The sequence below is a fragment of the Chelonoidis abingdonii genome, chromosome 1, assembly GCF_003597395.2.
Source record: "Chelonoidis abingdonii isolate Lonesome George chromosome 1, CheloAbing_2.0, whole genome shotgun sequence".
Classification (NCBI taxonomy): domain Eukaryota; kingdom Metazoa; phylum Chordata; order Testudines; family Testudinidae; genus Chelonoidis; species Chelonoidis abingdonii.
In genome coordinates, this window is record NC_133769.1 from 148,071,220 (window position 1) to 148,089,714 (window position 18,495).

The following is an 18,495-nucleotide window of genomic DNA, read 5'->3' on the forward strand; positions in this document are numbered from 1 at the left end:
ACAAGGGACAGAGAAAGATCTTGCTGTTCCTGTGTCTGTGCAAGGAAAATTGTGCTTCTGTATGAAACAGAGGTGGGAAATGGCCCCATGATGGGACAATATCCTCAGGATAAGACCTAAGAACTCAGGCTAACTGAAATAACTCCACTCATCTGGGATTTAACAACTTGTCTTCCATGGAGCAGGGCCAGATCCAGCGTTTATTCTGCCCCAAGCAGCAAAAAAAAAACCACCACCACTTTTGGCAGCAAGTCCTTTCCCTCGAGAGGGACTGAGTGGGCCAAATTTCTGCTGAAAAGCCGGACGTGCCTCCCCTTTCCGTTCGCTGCCCCAGGCACCTCCTTGCTGCACTGGCAGCACCACATGATGTAGCAGGCGATAGCTAACCCAGGTGGGGCACATGACCCCACACACGCCTTCTGCAAGTGTTGCCTCTGAAATTAGGAAAACTTGTGAGTTCAAGGCACAGCTGCACACCCAGAAGAAAGCCCAGCATGACACGCCCAGGGTGAAGAGGGTGCTAAAGCCTGGCATCAGGCCAGAAACCTTCAGATCTTCAAACTAATGAACTCCCAACTGAGCTACTTTGGCAACAGTCAGGCCAGCCAGGAAGGCTTAATAGACGAGCTGCAGCACATGCTAGGAAGATTTAAATTTGGCTGTCACAGCACAGGAGACAAGCAGTAGACCTGGCCCCAGAGGGACAGGCTGGGGTTTCCTATAACCCATTCACTCAAGCCAGCACCTGCCCCCTCGCAAGCTGTCACTGGTGCCCCCAGGTCTACAAGACAAGAGCAGCGGTTCTCACTGGAACAACTCCACCCACAGCTCGCAGGCTTCTCCCAAGCCTAAACCGGAAAACCATCTTGTCAGAAAGCAGCCCACTAGGACTCCCCCATTACATCTTTTCCTTCCACTCAGAACCCCACTTTTTCTTCTCCTGGAGTCCAAGTACCCACCCCTGGGATGCCAAGAGGCAGGCACAGGATTCTACCTCCCAGCAGCCAACTGCACCTCCCCAGGCTTTGGCAGAATGAATGGTGGCTACTACTAACACCACTTAGCTGCAATGATGCGCTTAGCTTCTGCCCTGCCTTCCTCAGCTTGACTTTCTTCTTTTGCCCCATTCCTTACTCACTTCCTCCTTTGGCAAAGGAGGCCAACAGGAAGAGCTGGCCTCCACAGGCCAACCTCCAAGGGCAGAGGAGACCAAGCCACAAGCATTCAAAAGGCAACTGGCCTAATTCCTCTAGTTCCCCAGGCTGACACCAAAGTACTTTGTCCACTGATGTCACCATCCTCTATCGTGCGGGGGTTGGGGTTATCCCAGGGATAGGCCAGTGGCAGGAGGATGAACGCCTTGTTGGACAGCAAGGAGAGCTGGGAAAAGGAAGCCAACATATTTATACCCAGTTTTGGGCTGAGGCCCTTTTGCATGATAAGCAAATGTGATAACCACTATGCTACAGAAACTCCATCACAGTGAGGGGCAGGGCAGCACAAATTTCATGCACATTGGTGGTGCTCACCCTGGCACATACCGATGGGCGAACCTGGAGAAAATGAACTGAGCTACAAATGCAATAAAAAATAAAGTATTCAATGGTTTAACATATGGAGCAGGGGTACTGAAGACACTTCTTGCCTGGGATGTCACTTGGTCTAGGGGAGGCCCTGTCAGGGAGAACAGGAGTTAGTGTCACATGCCTATTTTCAGGCTGTAATCTGTGGGCACCCTGCTCTGTGGGAGGATTTGCGATAGCCCAGACTCAGGGCTAGAACAGGCCCCTGATTGAGGGGGTGGCTGCAGGATTTACAGCGCTCTGATGTCTCAGACAATGTGTGTCTCTGAAAGCTTCAGATCTGTGTCCCCAGAAGGCTCCTGCGCTGCCTCTGCTCCTATACAGCAAGTCTCTAGCAAGGACCAGCAGCAAGGGTCAGGGATGAGCCATAGGGCACTAGGTGAGTGGCAGAGGCTTCAGGAGTAAACCCAGAGCAGAGGGGGATATGAGGCTTTTTCTCTTTCCTTAGCCACGTGCTATAGCTCTGAGACCTCTTTGAAATGCCTCCCCTCCCACAGCCTGGGAAAGGGGAAGGAGTCTCAGGTTCTAGCTTGATTTGAATGAGGATCACTGGACCCTAGAACCATTCACTGCCCTTTCCTAGAGAAACCTGTGATGCACAGAACGGGGCTGAGATAAATGCTAACTGTAGTCAGGAATTGCTCCCCTGGAATAGCAGCAGGATTGGGCAGCTGGAAATTCCCCAAAGGAGCTGAAGCCTTGGTGATTCAGTAATAGATGTCCTAGGTACTGCATGGAAGGGATCACGACCCAGCTCTGCTCCTGGCCCCAGCCCCAGCTGCTGGCCCTGGCTGCCAGCACTGCTCCTGGGGCTCCACTGCCAGTCTCAGCCCCTACCCCCAGCTCTGGCCCCTGCGTCAGCCCCCTTACCCCTTTCTGTGTCCCTTCCTCATAGCTGTGGCCCCAGTCCCTGCTGTGGATTTGGGGTGTATGGACAAAGGTAAATGGGGAGACCGTAACCCTCAAAAGTTTTGGGACCACTGATCTAGGTGGTGGGACACGGGTGTTTAATCTTGGCAGAGACCCCTAAAGGGTAGGTGTGGCTGCTGTCTAGCTGCTTGGGCCTAGACAATGGCCACAAATTCTGTCTCCTAGCAACTGATGGCCGGGGTGCACCTGCTGCAAGGAGCCAGCTGGCTCGGATGAATTGGAGAACAAGGAAAGAGCTGGAGGCCAGGTGACCAGGTTTCCAGGGAAACAGAACAAAGGACAGAAGAGGGGCAAAGGGCCTGGTTGAGTTGGGCTGTTGGAAGCAAGGAGTCTGCTGGGTTTGGGACTCCAGGGGAGAGTCCAGGCTCTGAGTTCTGGGTCTCCCCGAGATGGACATTGCTGAAGCTTCCTGTGCTAACACAGAACTTTCCCAGGCTTTATTCCAGACTACTAATAAACCTTCTGTTTTACAACGCTGGCTGAGTCACTGCCTCCCCTAGCACAGCCGTTGCTGCAGGACCCTGGTTGTGGGTTTGGCAGGGGATCAGTAGCAATAAATATGAAATGAAGGAGTGCTTTCTCCTCTGTGTTGACATGTTTGAATTGTGTTATTTTACTGTGAGATAAAGCTTTTAAATATCCTGCTCTAATTTCAGGATGGGTCCGTAACCATAATTAGTCTCTGTGGGAAGTGGTCTCTAGATAATGGCCTTTGGGAAGAGCTGGCTGAAGAGCCTTCCTACTCACCAGGAGATCTTGGTTTGGCCTGACAGTTCTTCCTTGCTGCATCCGATGAAGTGGGTATTCACCCATGAAAGCTCACGCTCCAAAACGTCTGTCAGTCTATAAGGTGCCACAGGACTCTTTGCTGACTTTTCTGTCAGGCTCCTTTTTTTGTATCTCTTCTCATGAAAAGAAAAGACTTCACTGCACAATCCTTGTTCAAGATACAGAGAGCTTTCCTTGCAGCTAAGTCTTGGAAAGTGTTAAATGGTAAGTCTGGAGCTGATGGAAAGGTTACCATGACTCAGAGTTGATCTGAAGTTGCTGAGACTGAAACACAGAGTACTAATCAGTATATGATCAGAGCATCTTGTGGGAGAAGTGCATGTTAGAAGCTGTGGCTTTCTGTGCACAGAGCCAGAAAGCAAAAAGTCTGCAAGTCTTAAGAGAAGTGGGGAATGTCTGTATTTTGGAATCTGAAGATGTTGTCTTGGACCATCAAGTGGAATGGTTGCAAAGAGGCTATTGAAGAAGGAGCTAAAGGAGCTGTCTAGTAAATAGGAGATCCTGGTTTCAACTCCCAGTGGTGCCTTGTTCTATGGCTTTTGTCTCCTCTGCTCACATTGTCCTTTGTCTGCCTAGGAAACAGAGGAGACCTCCCTTGACAACCCAAGTAATTGTTTGTTAAGGAAAAGGCTTCTTTCCAGCGGAGCGTTGGAGAGAATCAAATCGTCAGTGTGGACTTGATGAAAAGGCTATTGCATAGGCAAAGAGGTTGCTTAGACTGCAATTGCTGTGACATGAAAGCCTGTGTCAGGGACCCATGCAATTCACCGAGGATATCTATGCACAGAGACCCTTCTGGAGGGTTCTCTGCAGCGGTTGCAGGAAATGTAGAATTACTGTCCTTTCACCTTCCATGTTACTGTTCTTGATGAAAAATGGAGCAGTTAGAGGAGAAGTCCCAGAGAGTGGCACCATGGCAGAGCTTGCCAAGAGACCTGCTGGATAAAGAGCAGATTCAGGATCCAGCATCCAGTGCTGCCTTGCTGAACGTGCCTCCTCTTGTCACCTTTTGGTCAATCTTTTTTGTTAACGGAGAAGCCCGTCTCTGGCTACCCATACACATGCTTGCAAAAGAAACGGGTCGTTTTGCTGACAAGTGTCAAAAGGCGGCATTGGACAAATGTGGAAAAAAGGTCAAAGTTCCTGTAATTCATCTTGCATCTGCAGCTGTTGAAGCTACAAGGCAGACTACTAAGCACAATATTACCACAGCTTGTCACAGGAGGGTCTCTGTGTGGTGGGATCCGTAGGGTACAATCCCAAACTGTGGGACTGCTCTGTCCTCTTACCTCTCCAGCCTGGGCTGTGTCTTACAATGCTGCACTAGTGACAAGCAGCAAAACCCCTCTTGGTGCTGTGATCACTCAGCCAACAACATGCAGCAATGCACCCAACTAAATTGCATGAATGCTCTATAAGCCATTCCTCAATTATACATAGAGAGACACAAGCATATCTCCCCAGCCCTCAGCCTTGCACCTCAGAAATGTACCATCTTACACTGCTCAAAACATCTTGAAAAATGCAAGCTCATTAATTAATTCGCCACTTCCTCAAAAAGAAAGTGAACATGCACCAGCCTTTTTAATCTGAGCAGCTTTCCCAAGCACTTTGGACAATTTTACAAGTCAATGTGAAACATTAAAATACACTTATTGACTACAGAAAGATAGATTTTAAGTGATTATAAGTGTTAGGCACAGAGGTCAAAACTGGTTACATAACAAATGAAAATAGAATCTCAGTGTGACATTCTATACCTTTGGGGGAGCGTGCTGTAACCCCCATATTCCTCATTTTCATATAATCATGATCTTACATATAAAGCATGACTTGTAAGATATTGGAGGAAAAGAAATGATCTGCTCTGCTGAAAGTCATTTCTCTACCCATAGATGTATACCATTAATGCATATGAAGTTATGAGAATTGTGTAGTATGGTTGTCACTATGCTGTAAGGTTGGGGAATCAGCCAGATATTAGCTCCCCAGTAACAACAGCAAGGAAAGTAAGCAACGCCCGGACAGGGTGTCAAACAGACCATCAACAGCTATTGTCCATCAAGGGAGCTACAATGCAGTGACTCACCTACCTGAAGTTACATGAGGGGAATTGCTCAACCTTGCTTGGAGAGACGCAGTGATGCTCACCTGACTCTGAAGGGGGGGCAAAGCCACAAGGGAAGAAAGGACATGATAAAAGGAAAGACATTTGTCATGTTTTATCTCTCTCTGCCACCTACATCTACAGACACCACCACACCAAGAAACTGAAACGCTGATCAAAGGGGAGAGCCTGGCTGAAATGCAACCAGCCAGCCTGTGGGGAGGAAGCATCTAAGTTTGTAAGGGCATTGAAAGTGTTAAGATCAGTTTAGAAAGAGTTTTGCTTTCATTTCATAAAAACAATGAGGAGTCCAGTGGCACCTTAAGGACTAACAGATTTATTTGGGCATAAGCATTCGTGGGTCAATAGCCCACTTCTTCAGATGCATGGAGTGAAAATTGCAGATACAGGCATAAATATATATTGGAACATGAAGTGGAAGGGAGTTACCTTACAAAGGGAGAACCAGTGTTGAAGGCTAATTCAGTCAGGGTGGATGTGGTCCACTCCCAATATTTGATGGGGAGATGTCAATACCAAGAGAGGGAAAATTCCTTTTGTAGTGAGCCATCCACTCCCAGTCCCTATTCAAGCTCAAATTAATGGTGTTAAGTTTGCAAATAAATTGTAACTCTGCAGTTTCTCTTGAAGTCTGTTTCTGAAGTCTTTTTGAATGGTTACTTTTAAATGTTATTGAATGTGAATGTGTAAATGTGTTAGTGAAGGTGTAAATGGCTTTCAGCTGTATAAGTCCCATATGGTCTAGTGGCCAGGATTCCTGGTTTCACCCCTCTGGACTGGGTTCAATTAACAGTGTAGAGGCTTTCCTCAGAGGGGAGGCAGGAAATGAAAAGAATGGGAAGGGATCCTGCCAGCAGAGGAGTTGGACAGTGTTGGGAGAGTATCCCAGAACTGGGGGTGAGGGACAGAGGTCTGAGGGGAGATGAAGGAAGGATCCCAGCAGTGTGGGAAGGTGCTGGAGGTACAATGGGAAAAAGGACTTTCTGAATTGTCCAGGTAGGGAATGAACACTGTATAGCATCATCATTCACCACACACTCTCATCCTGCTCTAGCCAGAAGGGAAATGGGCAGGAATTCTTGCTGCTCAGCCATGGCCACATGTACAGAGCTGCACAGCAGTGAGTGTGCTGGGGAAGCTGGTCTGAGCAAACAATTGAAAATGACCCTTCAGTGAGAACAGAACCATAGTATAGAAAAGCCCTTCTGGTAATGGCTTAGGGAGCTGGGCTATGACACCATAGGGGTCTTCCTGTGGAGGTTTGCTTCTTGCCAGCTAGGCAAGGCTGGTGTGTGGTGTCTCCATGGCTGTACTTTCAGTGTCTAATCACCCATAGTGCCACAGGGAGCCAAGTCTAGATATATTCAGAGACGAAGGGCAAGTAAAGATTGAGTCTATGCTGCTGCAGCTCATTAATGGAGATGTCCTATGCCAGGGTTTCTCAAACTTCCTTTCACTACAACCCCCTTCTGCCAAAGAAAGCTTACTATATGGCCCTGGAAAGAGGGACCAAGCACCAAGCCCCTCCACACTAGGAGGAGAGGGGAGCCAAAGCCTGAGCTCTGCCCCAGCGGGGGGGAGGGCAAAACCAAAGCTTGAGGAATTCAGCCCTGGGTGATGGGGCTCAGACTTTTGGCTTCAGCCCCAGTCCCCAACAAGTCCAACACCAGCCCTAGAGACCCCATTAAAACAGGGTCACAACCCACTTTGGGGTCCTGCCCCACAGTTTGAGAACCACTGCTTTATGCTGACGGGAGAGAGTTTTCCTGTCGGTGTAGTTAATCCACTTCCCCAAGAGGTGGCCGCTATGTCAGTAGGAGAAGCTATATCAGTGGGTGTGCAAGCTGTGGTGTTTACCACAGCTAAGAAGTTTAATCAAACCCCATTTTTAAAACAACCTGTGCTCTGGGAATGTCAAAAGAGCTTGATGAAGCAGGATCTGTCCTTCAAAGCCCTGCAGATCATGGTTCCATGCTCCTGTTGTCATGGAGGTATAGCTCAGTGGTGGAGTTGCTAACTGCAGATCAAGTGGTCCTTGGCATAGAAAAGCCTCAGACAAGAGACACAGGGAAGTTTTGCTGTTCATGGATCTGTGCAAATGAAAATGTGTCTGTGTGAAATTGAGGAGGAAAATGAAATGTTCACATGGTGGCCCAGTGCCTTAAGGAATGTGGGCGATGGACTATGACTGAGAAATTATTCAACAGGAATTTGTGTCAATGTATTGCCCTGATTAAAAGCTATGGCTGTAAGGCAGCCACTGTTGTTAGTACTTGAACCTGCGTGGAGACACCTGAGTGGGTGTCAAGTCCATTACCTTAACGAGGGGTAGTTATTTTATCAAGATCCAAATTTCTTGGTCAAGGTCTAGTCAATGTCTAGATGCCAGAGAAAATAATACACTGATGATAATAAGAAGGATATAGAAATATTTTGTAATCACTATGGGCATAACTATGATGATTGTTTCGTGTTTCACTCTTTATATCTGACACTACCACTGCCTTTCCCTTTCATCTTGTAGTTTACCAAAGGTAAAATGAAACATCTCTTCAGATACAAGGAAGTGTTTGTGTTCATTCCTGTGACCTACACAGAGGTTTGGTGTAGCTGCTTTCAATCCTCCGGCTCTGCTGGGATAAGAAACATTTCAGGCTGTCACTGAACTGAAGTAGGGAGATGATTTTTTGACAGGTTACGCCTCCTCTTAAAGGTGTTTGTCTTGCTGGCAGCCCTGGTTCCCAGGTCTCTCCTGAGGGAAGAAAGTTTCTGTGCAAAATACTAAAACTTTTAACAGAGAGGAGGCAAAGGCAATGGTCACATGATGGGACCAGTATGTACCACAACATGGTTCTTCTGTATGGGATGATTTTGAACACTGACTGATCTCCACTCCCTTGTGTTTAAAGAGATGTTTAGTTTTCCACTAGGGAACCTGTAAGGCTGAAGCAATTTTATGGATGGTGACACTAGGATTGAAGGGTTATTTAATGTTGTAAAACTTATTAAAAACACTTAGCTTAAACTTGAACTGCCTGTTATTAAAGGCTGGTTTCCCCATGTCAGTTCCATAAGCTCTGCTAGAAACACCCTGGGTTCTCTCCTGCCTCGGTGGGAACTAAAGGGAATTGTCCCCTGCTGCCCTTGGCTCCAGGCTGATTTTTCTGGGGAGGGGGCGTGGAATTGATTTGTTTACTGTTGAGAAGGGAACCAGGTGAGTTCTCAGGGAATGAGAACTCCCAGCATCTTCTCAGCCCAGCCCAGGCTGCTGCCCTGTCCCAGCCTCTGTTCCCCTGGGGGCCCTGCATGTTTGACTCTAGAGCAGGCTGGAAGCAGCAACTGAGGCAGAGGACAGCCTGGGCTGGGCAGATGCTAGGAGCAGAGCACCAGAGGCCAATACTGGCTCCCTCCTCAGCAGCAAACAATCAGTCCCCACCTGCACCCCAGGATTGCAGCCTGGAGCCAAGGGCAGTGCCTGGGGGGTTTTCTCTTTTTTCTCTTCCTGGGTGAGTAGGGATCTGGGGATGTTTCTAGCAGAGCAGTTGGAACTGAATTGGGGACCAGCTTTTATAACAGGCAGCTCAAGTTCAGACTAATTTTGTTACAATTTTCTTTATAATGTAAAATAATTCAAAAGTAAATGGGCAGGAATTATTGGAATTCTTTTCTCCGGGTCATAGAAAGAAATGGCTTTTTGGCTTTTCATGATACAAGAGTCAGGTTTGTTCACTATTCAGAACCAATGTGCACAGAAGCCTGTTGTGTTTCATTTCTTAGGTTCTGCTGCCATCGTGTGGCCATTTCCTTCCCTTCCTTTCTGTCCAAAGCACAGAGCTCAGTTCCTCCAGGGAGAGAAGGACATCTTTCTTCTTTCCTTCCTCAACAGCCCCCTTCCTTGGAGAGCCCTTTGCTGAGATCTGGGTGGGGAACAGCCGTTTCTGAGGATTAATTTCACATTATATTTGGTGTTGATATATAGATTTTACAGTCAAACTAGATCACTAGGTACCTCTGCTCTGACCTGATTCAGAACAGAGTCCAGAGAATTTTACCCAGTGACTCCTACATCCACCCCAAGATCTTCTGGCTGAAGGAGGAGGGTTCATTCAGAAAGTCATCGTGTTTGGATGTAAAGGTGTGAAACGATGGGGAAATTTGCCCCTCATTCAAGTTTAAATGTTGTAACTTCTACATCTAGACCGGGGTAGCCAACCTGAGCCTGAGAAGGAGCCAGAATTTCCCAATGTAACTGCTAAATGTGCACCTTTGTATGCCACAACTGAGTCAATTGTGACCCTTCCTCTCATTATCATTATCCCTTTGAATATGGTGATGGACACTTGGCTCTATATCCCAGAGTGCCCTGGACATCTACAGGCTGCATTAGCCAATTCAACCATTTGGCACTTGCAGATGGGCACATCTGTATTATGCCTGATTCTTGTACAGGTATAAAAGGCTGGTAGATGCCGATATTTTCCCCTCTTTTTAACCAGCACTAATACCAGGCCAGGGCTGGGAAGAGAGAGAGAGCAGCAGGTTTCCCCTATTGTTTCCTGCTCTCTTTTTTTTTGACTAGCTTCACCTTTGCACCAACTTGCTTGCTTCCTTTGTGAGCCAGACTAGCTCAGTTGGCAGAGCATCAGGCTCTTAATCTGAGAGTCCGCAATTCAAGTCCCTGGTCAGGTGATAAATGACTTACCAAGGCCTTAAAGATCTGTCTTTCTGGAGTCCTCTCTGGTGTTACTTTTTTCTCTTCAGGATTTTGCCTTTCCTAAGAAGGGCCTTTGTGTGTGGGGGGGCTGAACAGGCAATTTCCTGACATCCCCTATGTCCTTGCAGGCTGGAGGAATAAAAGCCTCTGGGCGTATAACTTGTTCCTCCCCTGCACACACACAAACACGCAGAATATCCCTAAGGAATTAGAATCACCTGCTGCCTTCCCCTGTCCTGCTGGATCTCCAACTGACAATGCCCTTCAGCCCGAACCCATGTCCCCTCTAGTCCCAGTGCCTCTTAGTCCCAACCCACAGCCCCTCCTATGCTCACTGCTCCTCACTCCCAACCAGCACCTACTCCTCCTCATCCTTCTTCTCTGTTCCAACCCACAGCCTCCTCCTATTCCCAGTGGACCTCAATCCCAGGGCTCCCTCTTTCCCTCCAGCAGCAGGTGCTTCAGACCCTCTCAGGAAGATTTTCTTGCAAGGTTTCATGTATGAGTCTGCATGTGGATTTTACAGTATGTTGGAAATATGTTGGGTTGCTTGTTGAAATGATCACTTTTGGCTGGTGTTGAATTCCCAGTCTCCATGTTATTGGGGCAGGAGAAAAAAAGGGTTGTTATCCTTGTTGTGTGAATCGAGGGCAGCAGAACTGTGCTTGGCAGACCCCGATTGAGGGACTCACCCTCAATTCAATAGCACTTGCTAGGCAGGGAACATGGTTCCCAAAGGCATGTAGGCCAGGGCCTGGTTCTAATACTGAAATTTAGGGGTTAGATCAATGTTAGGACAGGGTGGCTGTAGAGCGATGAGTGAGTCCCTAGACAACATAGTGAGTACGGTGCCTTCTTATTTCCCACCCCTTTCTACTCAGGATGGGAGATGAACTCTACAGAAGCACCTCTGGGCTTGCATTAAGGACAATAGCTGTGAGTGGGGTGCAGAGAGGGGATGGCTCATGTCAAAGGTCTTTTGGTTGCTGGACTTACGAACCGTAGGGAGAAGGACACTGTCCAGCTTATTTGAGGGTGGGTCTTTTCCTTGTGGTTTAGGTTTATGTGTTGGTGCTGCTGACATGACTTCTACTAACTCTGCGCTTACATTGCAATGTAGACATACCCTGAGATGGCATCTATACTGTGATAAAATCCCTGTGGCCCGGGGGCTGGCCTGGATGATCTGATTTGAGCTCCTGGGGCTCAGGTAGTGAGGCTAAAAACTGCAGTGTAGACATTTGGGCTCAGACTGGAGTCCAGGCTTGGAGACCCTCACCCTTCGTGGAGCCATGTGCAGTAGACTAAAAGCCAGGGCTGTCATTAGGGGGAAGCCAGCAGAGCAATTGCTCAGGGCCCTGCAACACAGGGGCTCCCATGAAGTTAAGTTGCTTTGGCTTCAGTCCCAGGTGGAAGGAATCAGATTTCTGACCTGAGCCCCAGCCCAGCCCTGCTTTCTGGTATTTCTCTCCTGCCCCAAACCCAGCTTGCTGCCCCCCAGGGGGCTCCGGACCCCTGACTGCGAACCACGGCCTTGGAGCTCTGTCTAGAAGGAGGCAGCAAAGCTGCTGCCTTTCCTGATGGCTGAACTTAGGCCCTCACGGTGGGATATTCCTGCCCTCCCAGCGACACTGGAAAAGCTCCCTGAGCGGCTGCCTGGCCTCAGGGACAATCTAAGCCTGCAGGGCCCCAGAGGGCAATGAAGCAGCTGGGTCAGGCTGGGCACCTGATTCCCAGAGAACTGCCCTGGCTCCCTGCTCAGCAGCAAAGAAGTCAATTCCCCCCACCCTGATGAATCAGCCTGGAGCTACGTGCAGAGCTGGGGGTTTCTCCTTTCGCTCCTGCTGGGGAGTGCCAGGGTCCCAGGGGCATTTCTAGCAGAGCATTCGGAACTGAACTGGGGGAACCAGCCTCATTACAGAACATTCATGTTCAGACCACATCTTTATTTACAGTTTTTTATAATACAATAGAATCCTTCAATCCTAGTGTCACCATCGATAATGTGTTCAGCCTGGTGGGATACCAAGGGTAAAACTAACCAGCTCTTCAAATCCAAGAGAGTGGAGATAAATCACCTTTCAGAGTCAATGCAGGGTAATCAATAGGCAGATGGTGGCCCAAATCGCTCTTGAATGGACCCCAACATCTTTTTATTTACTTATTATCGTTGTTATTTATTATTATTTACACTGGAGTCTGGACCTTGACTAGACCCTGACCAACTTTGGACCTTGACAAAAAATAATGAATTACCCCTGAGAACGGGGTTGTGTTACTTTCCTTATGTCCTTGCTACATCTTGTGGTCATTTCCTTTACACGTGTAAAGATTTTAATTTTTTAAATATTTGCAGGTTTTAGGACCATAATATACATACATGTAATATGCTGGGGCAACCTTGGGGGTGACTGTCCACCCATTTTTTAATCCCACAAAGGGAAAACACCCGTTTGCTAGAGGCTAATAAACTAAGAATTTCATGCTACAGGGCACTCACACAGGAGAGGCACACGGAAAGAAAAGGGGGAGGGAAGATGGGTCACACACTCCTAGACCCAGGTAGCTTCCTCGCTGGACGATGCCGGGCTGAGTCAGCCCACCATGGGTAGGATCTTTTAGAGATTCTCTAGGTGGAGTTACTGGGCTTGCTTTAGAATATTTTTGGTCACGAGCTATTGCTTTGCAGAATACTCTGAGCGTTTTTCCGGCATCTCTCGTTCATACTGTGTACAAAGACACACACACACACACACCAAGGCCTCTGTTTCTAAATACCATGATGCATCTGGACCTTATGTCTGGACTCAATACACTTTCCCTTATGAGATGGTAACAACCCCTCTTGAGGCGGTAAAAACCCCTCAGCACTGGTGCATACCTAATGCATTTCTCTTATGCATTAACTTTATTGGGGGCAGCCAAACTAACAGTTCCCCAGCACCGCATAAACTAACCTTATTGGGGGCGGCAGAACAGTTCCCCAGCACTGCTCTGCATCTGATCTTGCTGCACAGTTAAGATGGCGTGAGCCCAACAGGGACAGACGGCCCACGGACAGTCCTCCTCCGATACTCCAATAGAGATTTCAAAAAGTCTCTTACCTCTCTTGGGGCGCCATGGGGTTCGAAGAACAATCTGTAGCAGCTGCCTGTGTCTCAGTAGGTGATGCCATCCCAGATGAGCCCCCAGATTGTCAGAGAAAAACTAGTTCTCACTTTTTGGTTGGATTCAGCAAAGTCAGATACTTTTATTTCTCAAGCAATTGTGTAGAGGGAGAGAGTGCGCTAGGACACAGTGTTTCTCCCTCCTAGGCAGGTCTCTCTACAGGTAAACAATTACAGCAGCATTTATACTCTTTGTTACATACAATAATAAGCAACAGCTGCATTTTGTTTATACATAAGTCATCTTTATCTTATTTTTCTCACTTCTATTTAAACGCTAGTCTACATTCCTCATTATCGACTCAAGGTCACAACAACTTCTCACACAGTTCTTTCCCACTCGCCTCACACAATCTTCGCTTCTAAAAATCTCACGTTATAAGGGTTACAGCTATCCTGACTCTTGCTCTACTTTCACACAATATTGGCTGTAAATATAGAACAGTGGTTGCAACGGTGAGCTATACAGTTACAGATTATGTCAGTAACATCACAGGAGGTGACACGGCATCAGTGAGACTGATATTGGAATACTGCCTCCAGTTTTGGTGGTCTCATTTGAAAAAGATGTTGTGAAATTGGAGCTTGGGCAGCAAAGAGCCACCAAATGTTCTGAGGGCTGGAGAAAAATGCCTTCTAGTGAGCTATTGAAAGAGCTCAACCTGCTTAGCTTATCAAAAGAAGATTGAAAGGTGACTTCATTGAAGTGTTGAAGTGCCTTAATGGAGAGAAAATAGTGGGTATTAAAGGGCTCTTTAATCTAGCAGAGAAAGGCATAACAAAAGCCAATTGCTGGAAGGTGAAAAGAGACAAATTCATATTACAAATAAGGCACAAATAGTCAACAGCGAGGATGATTCACCGCAGGAACAAGCTGCTAAGAGAAGTGGTGGATTCTCCATCTCTTGGTATCATTTAATGAAGACTAGATGCCTTTCTGGAATGTTTGCCTCAAAAGTAGCTATTGTGTCATACAGGAGGCCTATCATATGCAGGGGGTCAGATTAGATGCTCTAATGGTCTCCTCTGGCCATAAAGTCGACTAATTTCTGAAAAACTGAGTGTAGCATTGGGAGCAGCGTCTCATGTTTTACTGTCTAGCCAGCTTGCTTCCTAGAGCGAAAGCTCCTTGAGTGGGGTGATCCACAGAGAGTAGCTCAAACCTCCAAAGTGCCTGGCCAGGGGCAGGACATTGGCCCAGCAAGGGAGGGGTGTGGCAGTGACATCACAAAGGCCTTTTGCAGGACCTCAGACTATTGGTCAAAGGTGGTGGGGAGGTGGTGACCTCACAGAGAGATGCTGAATCACCAGGCAGGACTGTGGTGAGGGCCAGGGAAACCTCAGACCCCTGTGGCTTTGCTTCAGCAAGTCTCCTTCTCCAGGTTCTCTTTGAGGACTGAAAGAGTATTCGGGTTTACGGACGTGAGCGCCAGGGGGAACCTCTTTTGAGTTTTCTCCTTCTCTTTTAGTGATTTTACTAGAAAACAGCCGTCCCTGTTTAGAAGGTAAAAGCCTCCTTGAGGTTTGAAACCTGTTCAGTCTGATCCATCTGGTGACAGTTGAATTCTAGCATGGAAAACATGAGCTTAAGGAGGCAGAATTTTATTCCACACCTGGGATTTTGTCTCTTAGAATCACTGGGGACATTAGGGTTGTCCTTTTTGTTCAACCTTTTTCTCCCTCCCTCCCTCCCTCCTTTGCTTCTTCTTTTGCTTCTTTTTTCCTTTCTCCTGTTCCCCTCCCAACACCATGAGGTAGGAGTATGTGTGTGTATGTGGATGTGGGTTGACCCAAAATGTGGGGCTGAAATAGTGCTTGGGCAGTGATCCCCACCAGTGACCTGGGCCATCCTTTGGGCTCTCTGGTGAGAACCCTCAGCCTCAGTCTCTACCCTGACTGGCTGATCAGGGGTTATTGACAGGGAGGATACTCAAGTCCTTGTTGTCTCTTTTAAGACCAAGGAAATGAGTCAGAACCAGGTATAAGTTTGAAGAATTTTGCTGCTTCTCTGCATTAATTGTCTCTGAGCAGTTCATGATTCTCTCTAACTTTGCAGTTCTCCTCAAATACTTGCTGAATAATTACTGTGCACTGTTGTTGTCTGGAGCTCATCTGAGATCACTTTATTCAGGTCATTCAATGTCTGAAATTCAAGATCCGATTATTAGTTAGAAACTCAGGGCTCTTGGGTCCTATTCCTAACTCTGCCACTGGCTGGCTGTGTGACCTAAGACAAGTCAATTCTCCTTTCTCAGCCTTTGCTTCTCCCTTTTTCAAGTAGGGATAATAATGATCCACTCCTACCTACCTGATGGTGGGTGGAGGATGGGGATCCATTGGAGAATGTCACTAGGAGTAGTGCATAATATGAGATGTCCTATCACGTTTACTCAGAGCAGATTATGACATAATAGAATAGCTGAAATATTCTATTTTATTTGTATTTTTTTATTTTGAAATTGTTAAAAGCAGCAACTACTTAACTCAGACTGAAGCATCTTATCTAATGTTTGAGATCTAAGTGTCTCCTCTGTGTGCGATGAGACTATTTAACACCCTATGACAAACAGGAGATACTTTTGTTTTGCAACAAAATATTTTTGCAAAGAACTTTCATCCCACTTGTTATGATTTCGAGAAACAAACTGGTTTAGTCTGAATGGGATTTTCTGACTGAAACGGTTTCAATGAAATTTCCCACCATCTTGATTCCTGGGCTCTATCCCTGCCTCTGGAGGTTTTTTGTCTGTTAGAACAGGAGTCAAGACTGGTGACTTCTCCTTCTGGCTCTGCCATCGCCTTGCTGTGTAGGCCCTTGAGTAGCTCACTTCCCTTCTCTGGACCTCAGGCTCCTCTCCGTCTGTCCAATAGGAACAGGGACAATTCTCGAACTCTGGGCGGTCATGAGCCTGAGTCAGATAAGGGGTGTTAAAGCCCTCTGTGAAGGAGAAAGGGGAATTTCTCAGTGTTTAGCACCAAGGAATTCTAAAGTTTGCTGAAATGTCTAGTCTGTGGAAACAAGAAATAGCCTGGGCCAAACTTTTTAACCACTGCCTTTTTTAAAGCCCATTCAGGGATGTGAGTCCCTGTCTTTTAGGTTCCGGCAGTTCTTTGCCAACAGGAGAGAAGAGGTTCCTGCCTCCATTTTTGTGGCCTTAACAAACCAGGTGCTGTGCCCCAGTTCTCATCTGAGATCCCTGAAAAAGAACATCTTCCCATCCATGAACAAGACAGGACCTATCTTTAAAAGAGGAACAAAGAGATCCCTGGGACTTACAGACTAGCTAGCCTCACTTCCACAGCTGGAGAGATACTGGAATACATTGTTAAACAATCAGTTTGTCAGCAGCACCTACAGGATAATTTGGTTCTTAGGACTAGTGAGCATGGATTTGTCAAGAACAAATCATTCCAAACCAATCCTCTTTCCTTCTTTGGCAGGGTTCCAGGCCTAGTGGAGGTGGGTAAACTGTAGATGGGAACGATCTCGGTGTTACTAAGGGTTTTGATACAGTCCCGTAGGACATTCTCACAAGTGAACGAGGGAAATATGGTCTAGATGCAATCAGTGTAATGTGGGTGCAGAGCTGGTTGAAAGCCCAGACTCCAAGAGCCCTTCTCCATGTTTTGCTGTCCAACAGAGACGGTGTACCTAGTGGGTCTGGCAGGGATCAGTCCGGGGTCCAGTACTATTCAATATTTCCATTTGGAAAATAGAGCAGAGAGCATGCTTCTAAAATTTGCCAATGACACTAAGCACTTTGGAGCACAGGATTGGAATTCAAAATACCCTTAAATTGGAGACTTGGTCTTCTTGAGCCAAACTCCATGGCTGGGCCCCTCTCTATAGACTGGGTTTAAGTGAAACCCCAGAGCCAAACGCTCCTCCTCCTGAGCAGTGCGCTCCGACCTTGAATGGTCAGATGCTGCTTAGCACTGTCAGAGCAGCTTTTGCTGGTGGATTCTCCTAGCACTTTCCAATAGTGAGAAAGTATTAAATGCCCACTTGACTGCTGGGGACAGAGCCCTGGAGGGGGGAGCAACTTGCCCAAAGTCCCCCAGGAAAAGGAAAACAACCAGCAGTGAAACCAATAGGAAACCCAGCAATGGAACTCAGGAGTCCTGACTCCCAATCCCCTGGTCCTGTCACTCCAGCGGAGCACACTCCCTCTCAAAGGTAGGGGGAGCGGCCATAAGGGCCTGCTTGTAATTGCCAGTGGTGGGAGGGAGTGTGCAGCAGTGGTTAGCGAAGGTGCCTGGAAAGAAAGACTTCTGGGTCCCATCCATATTTCTGACACTTGGTGTGACCCTGAGCCAGTAGCTTGTCTGCTTCTCATCAGTAGGGTTGGGGTTGCAGTCCCAACAGCCCAGGGGGGTTGGGAGGCTCCAGGAAGGTGTATAAAGTGCTGAGATGTCACGATGCTGGAGGCCCTGTCACCCCCACACTAGGGCAGTGTTCAGTGCCGGCTTTAGGAAGTGCGGGGCCCAACTGGAACATTTTTAGCAGGGCCCCGCCAGGGATGACTAAAAAAAAAAACAAAAAAACCACACATAAAAAAAAGCCTTTCATTTCTTAGCAACCGGTTCCCTATAAAAAATTCTGATTTAAGGGATGTGCCACAGTATGTATTTTTTGTATCAATAGAGCCTGACATGTCTGGGAAATGCTGATGTATGTTACCTGAAGTTCTTTTTTAAAAAGATGGGCCTGAACTAGAAATGAGCTCCGTTTCACATATGTGGGTCATTGCCACTCCCTAGGGATGTGCTAGGGTGACCAGATGTCCTGATTTTATAGGGACAGTCCCAATTTTTGGATCTTTTTCTTATCTAGGATCCTATTACCCCCCACCCCTGGTCCGGATATTTCACACTTGCTGTCTGGTCACCTTTGGGTGTGCACATGTGTGGGTCCCAGCTGCTCCATGCCCCCCTCATTGAAGCAGGTGTGCAAAGTTACTGCCCTGGGTACTGCAGGGCACCAGTGGACATGGGGCTGGCTGCAGGCAGGGCAAGGGATGTGGGGCTGGATGGAGATGGGCTGATGCCAGCTGGGCACAGGGTGCGGGGCTGGTGCAGGCAGGGGGCACAGCAGGGGCTGGCTGTGGGTAGGGGGCACAGCCCACCCTGTACGGTAAGTGCCTCCTTCTCCTCCCTCAGCCACGGGGTAGCAGCAGCAGCCCA

The 18,495-nt window shown here is 47.6% G+C and overlaps 1 protein-coding gene and 1 long non-coding RNA gene across 10 annotated transcripts in view; one reads left to right on the forward strand and one right to left on the reverse strand.

The window, feature by feature from the left end:
• LOC116833757 (uncharacterized) overlaps window positions 1-18,495 on the forward strand; it is a 660,803-nt gene that overhangs the window by 66,782 nt on the left and 575,526 nt on the right. The window lies entirely within an intron of this gene.
• On the reverse strand, window positions 7,893-12,210 carry LOC142047622 (uncharacterized). Its single transcript, XR_012656889.1, has 2 exons — window positions 12,171-12,210; window positions 7,893-7,940 (listed from the first exon to the last, which is right to left on the reverse strand). It is a non-coding gene; the product is annotated as an uncharacterized LOC142047622 (long non-coding RNA).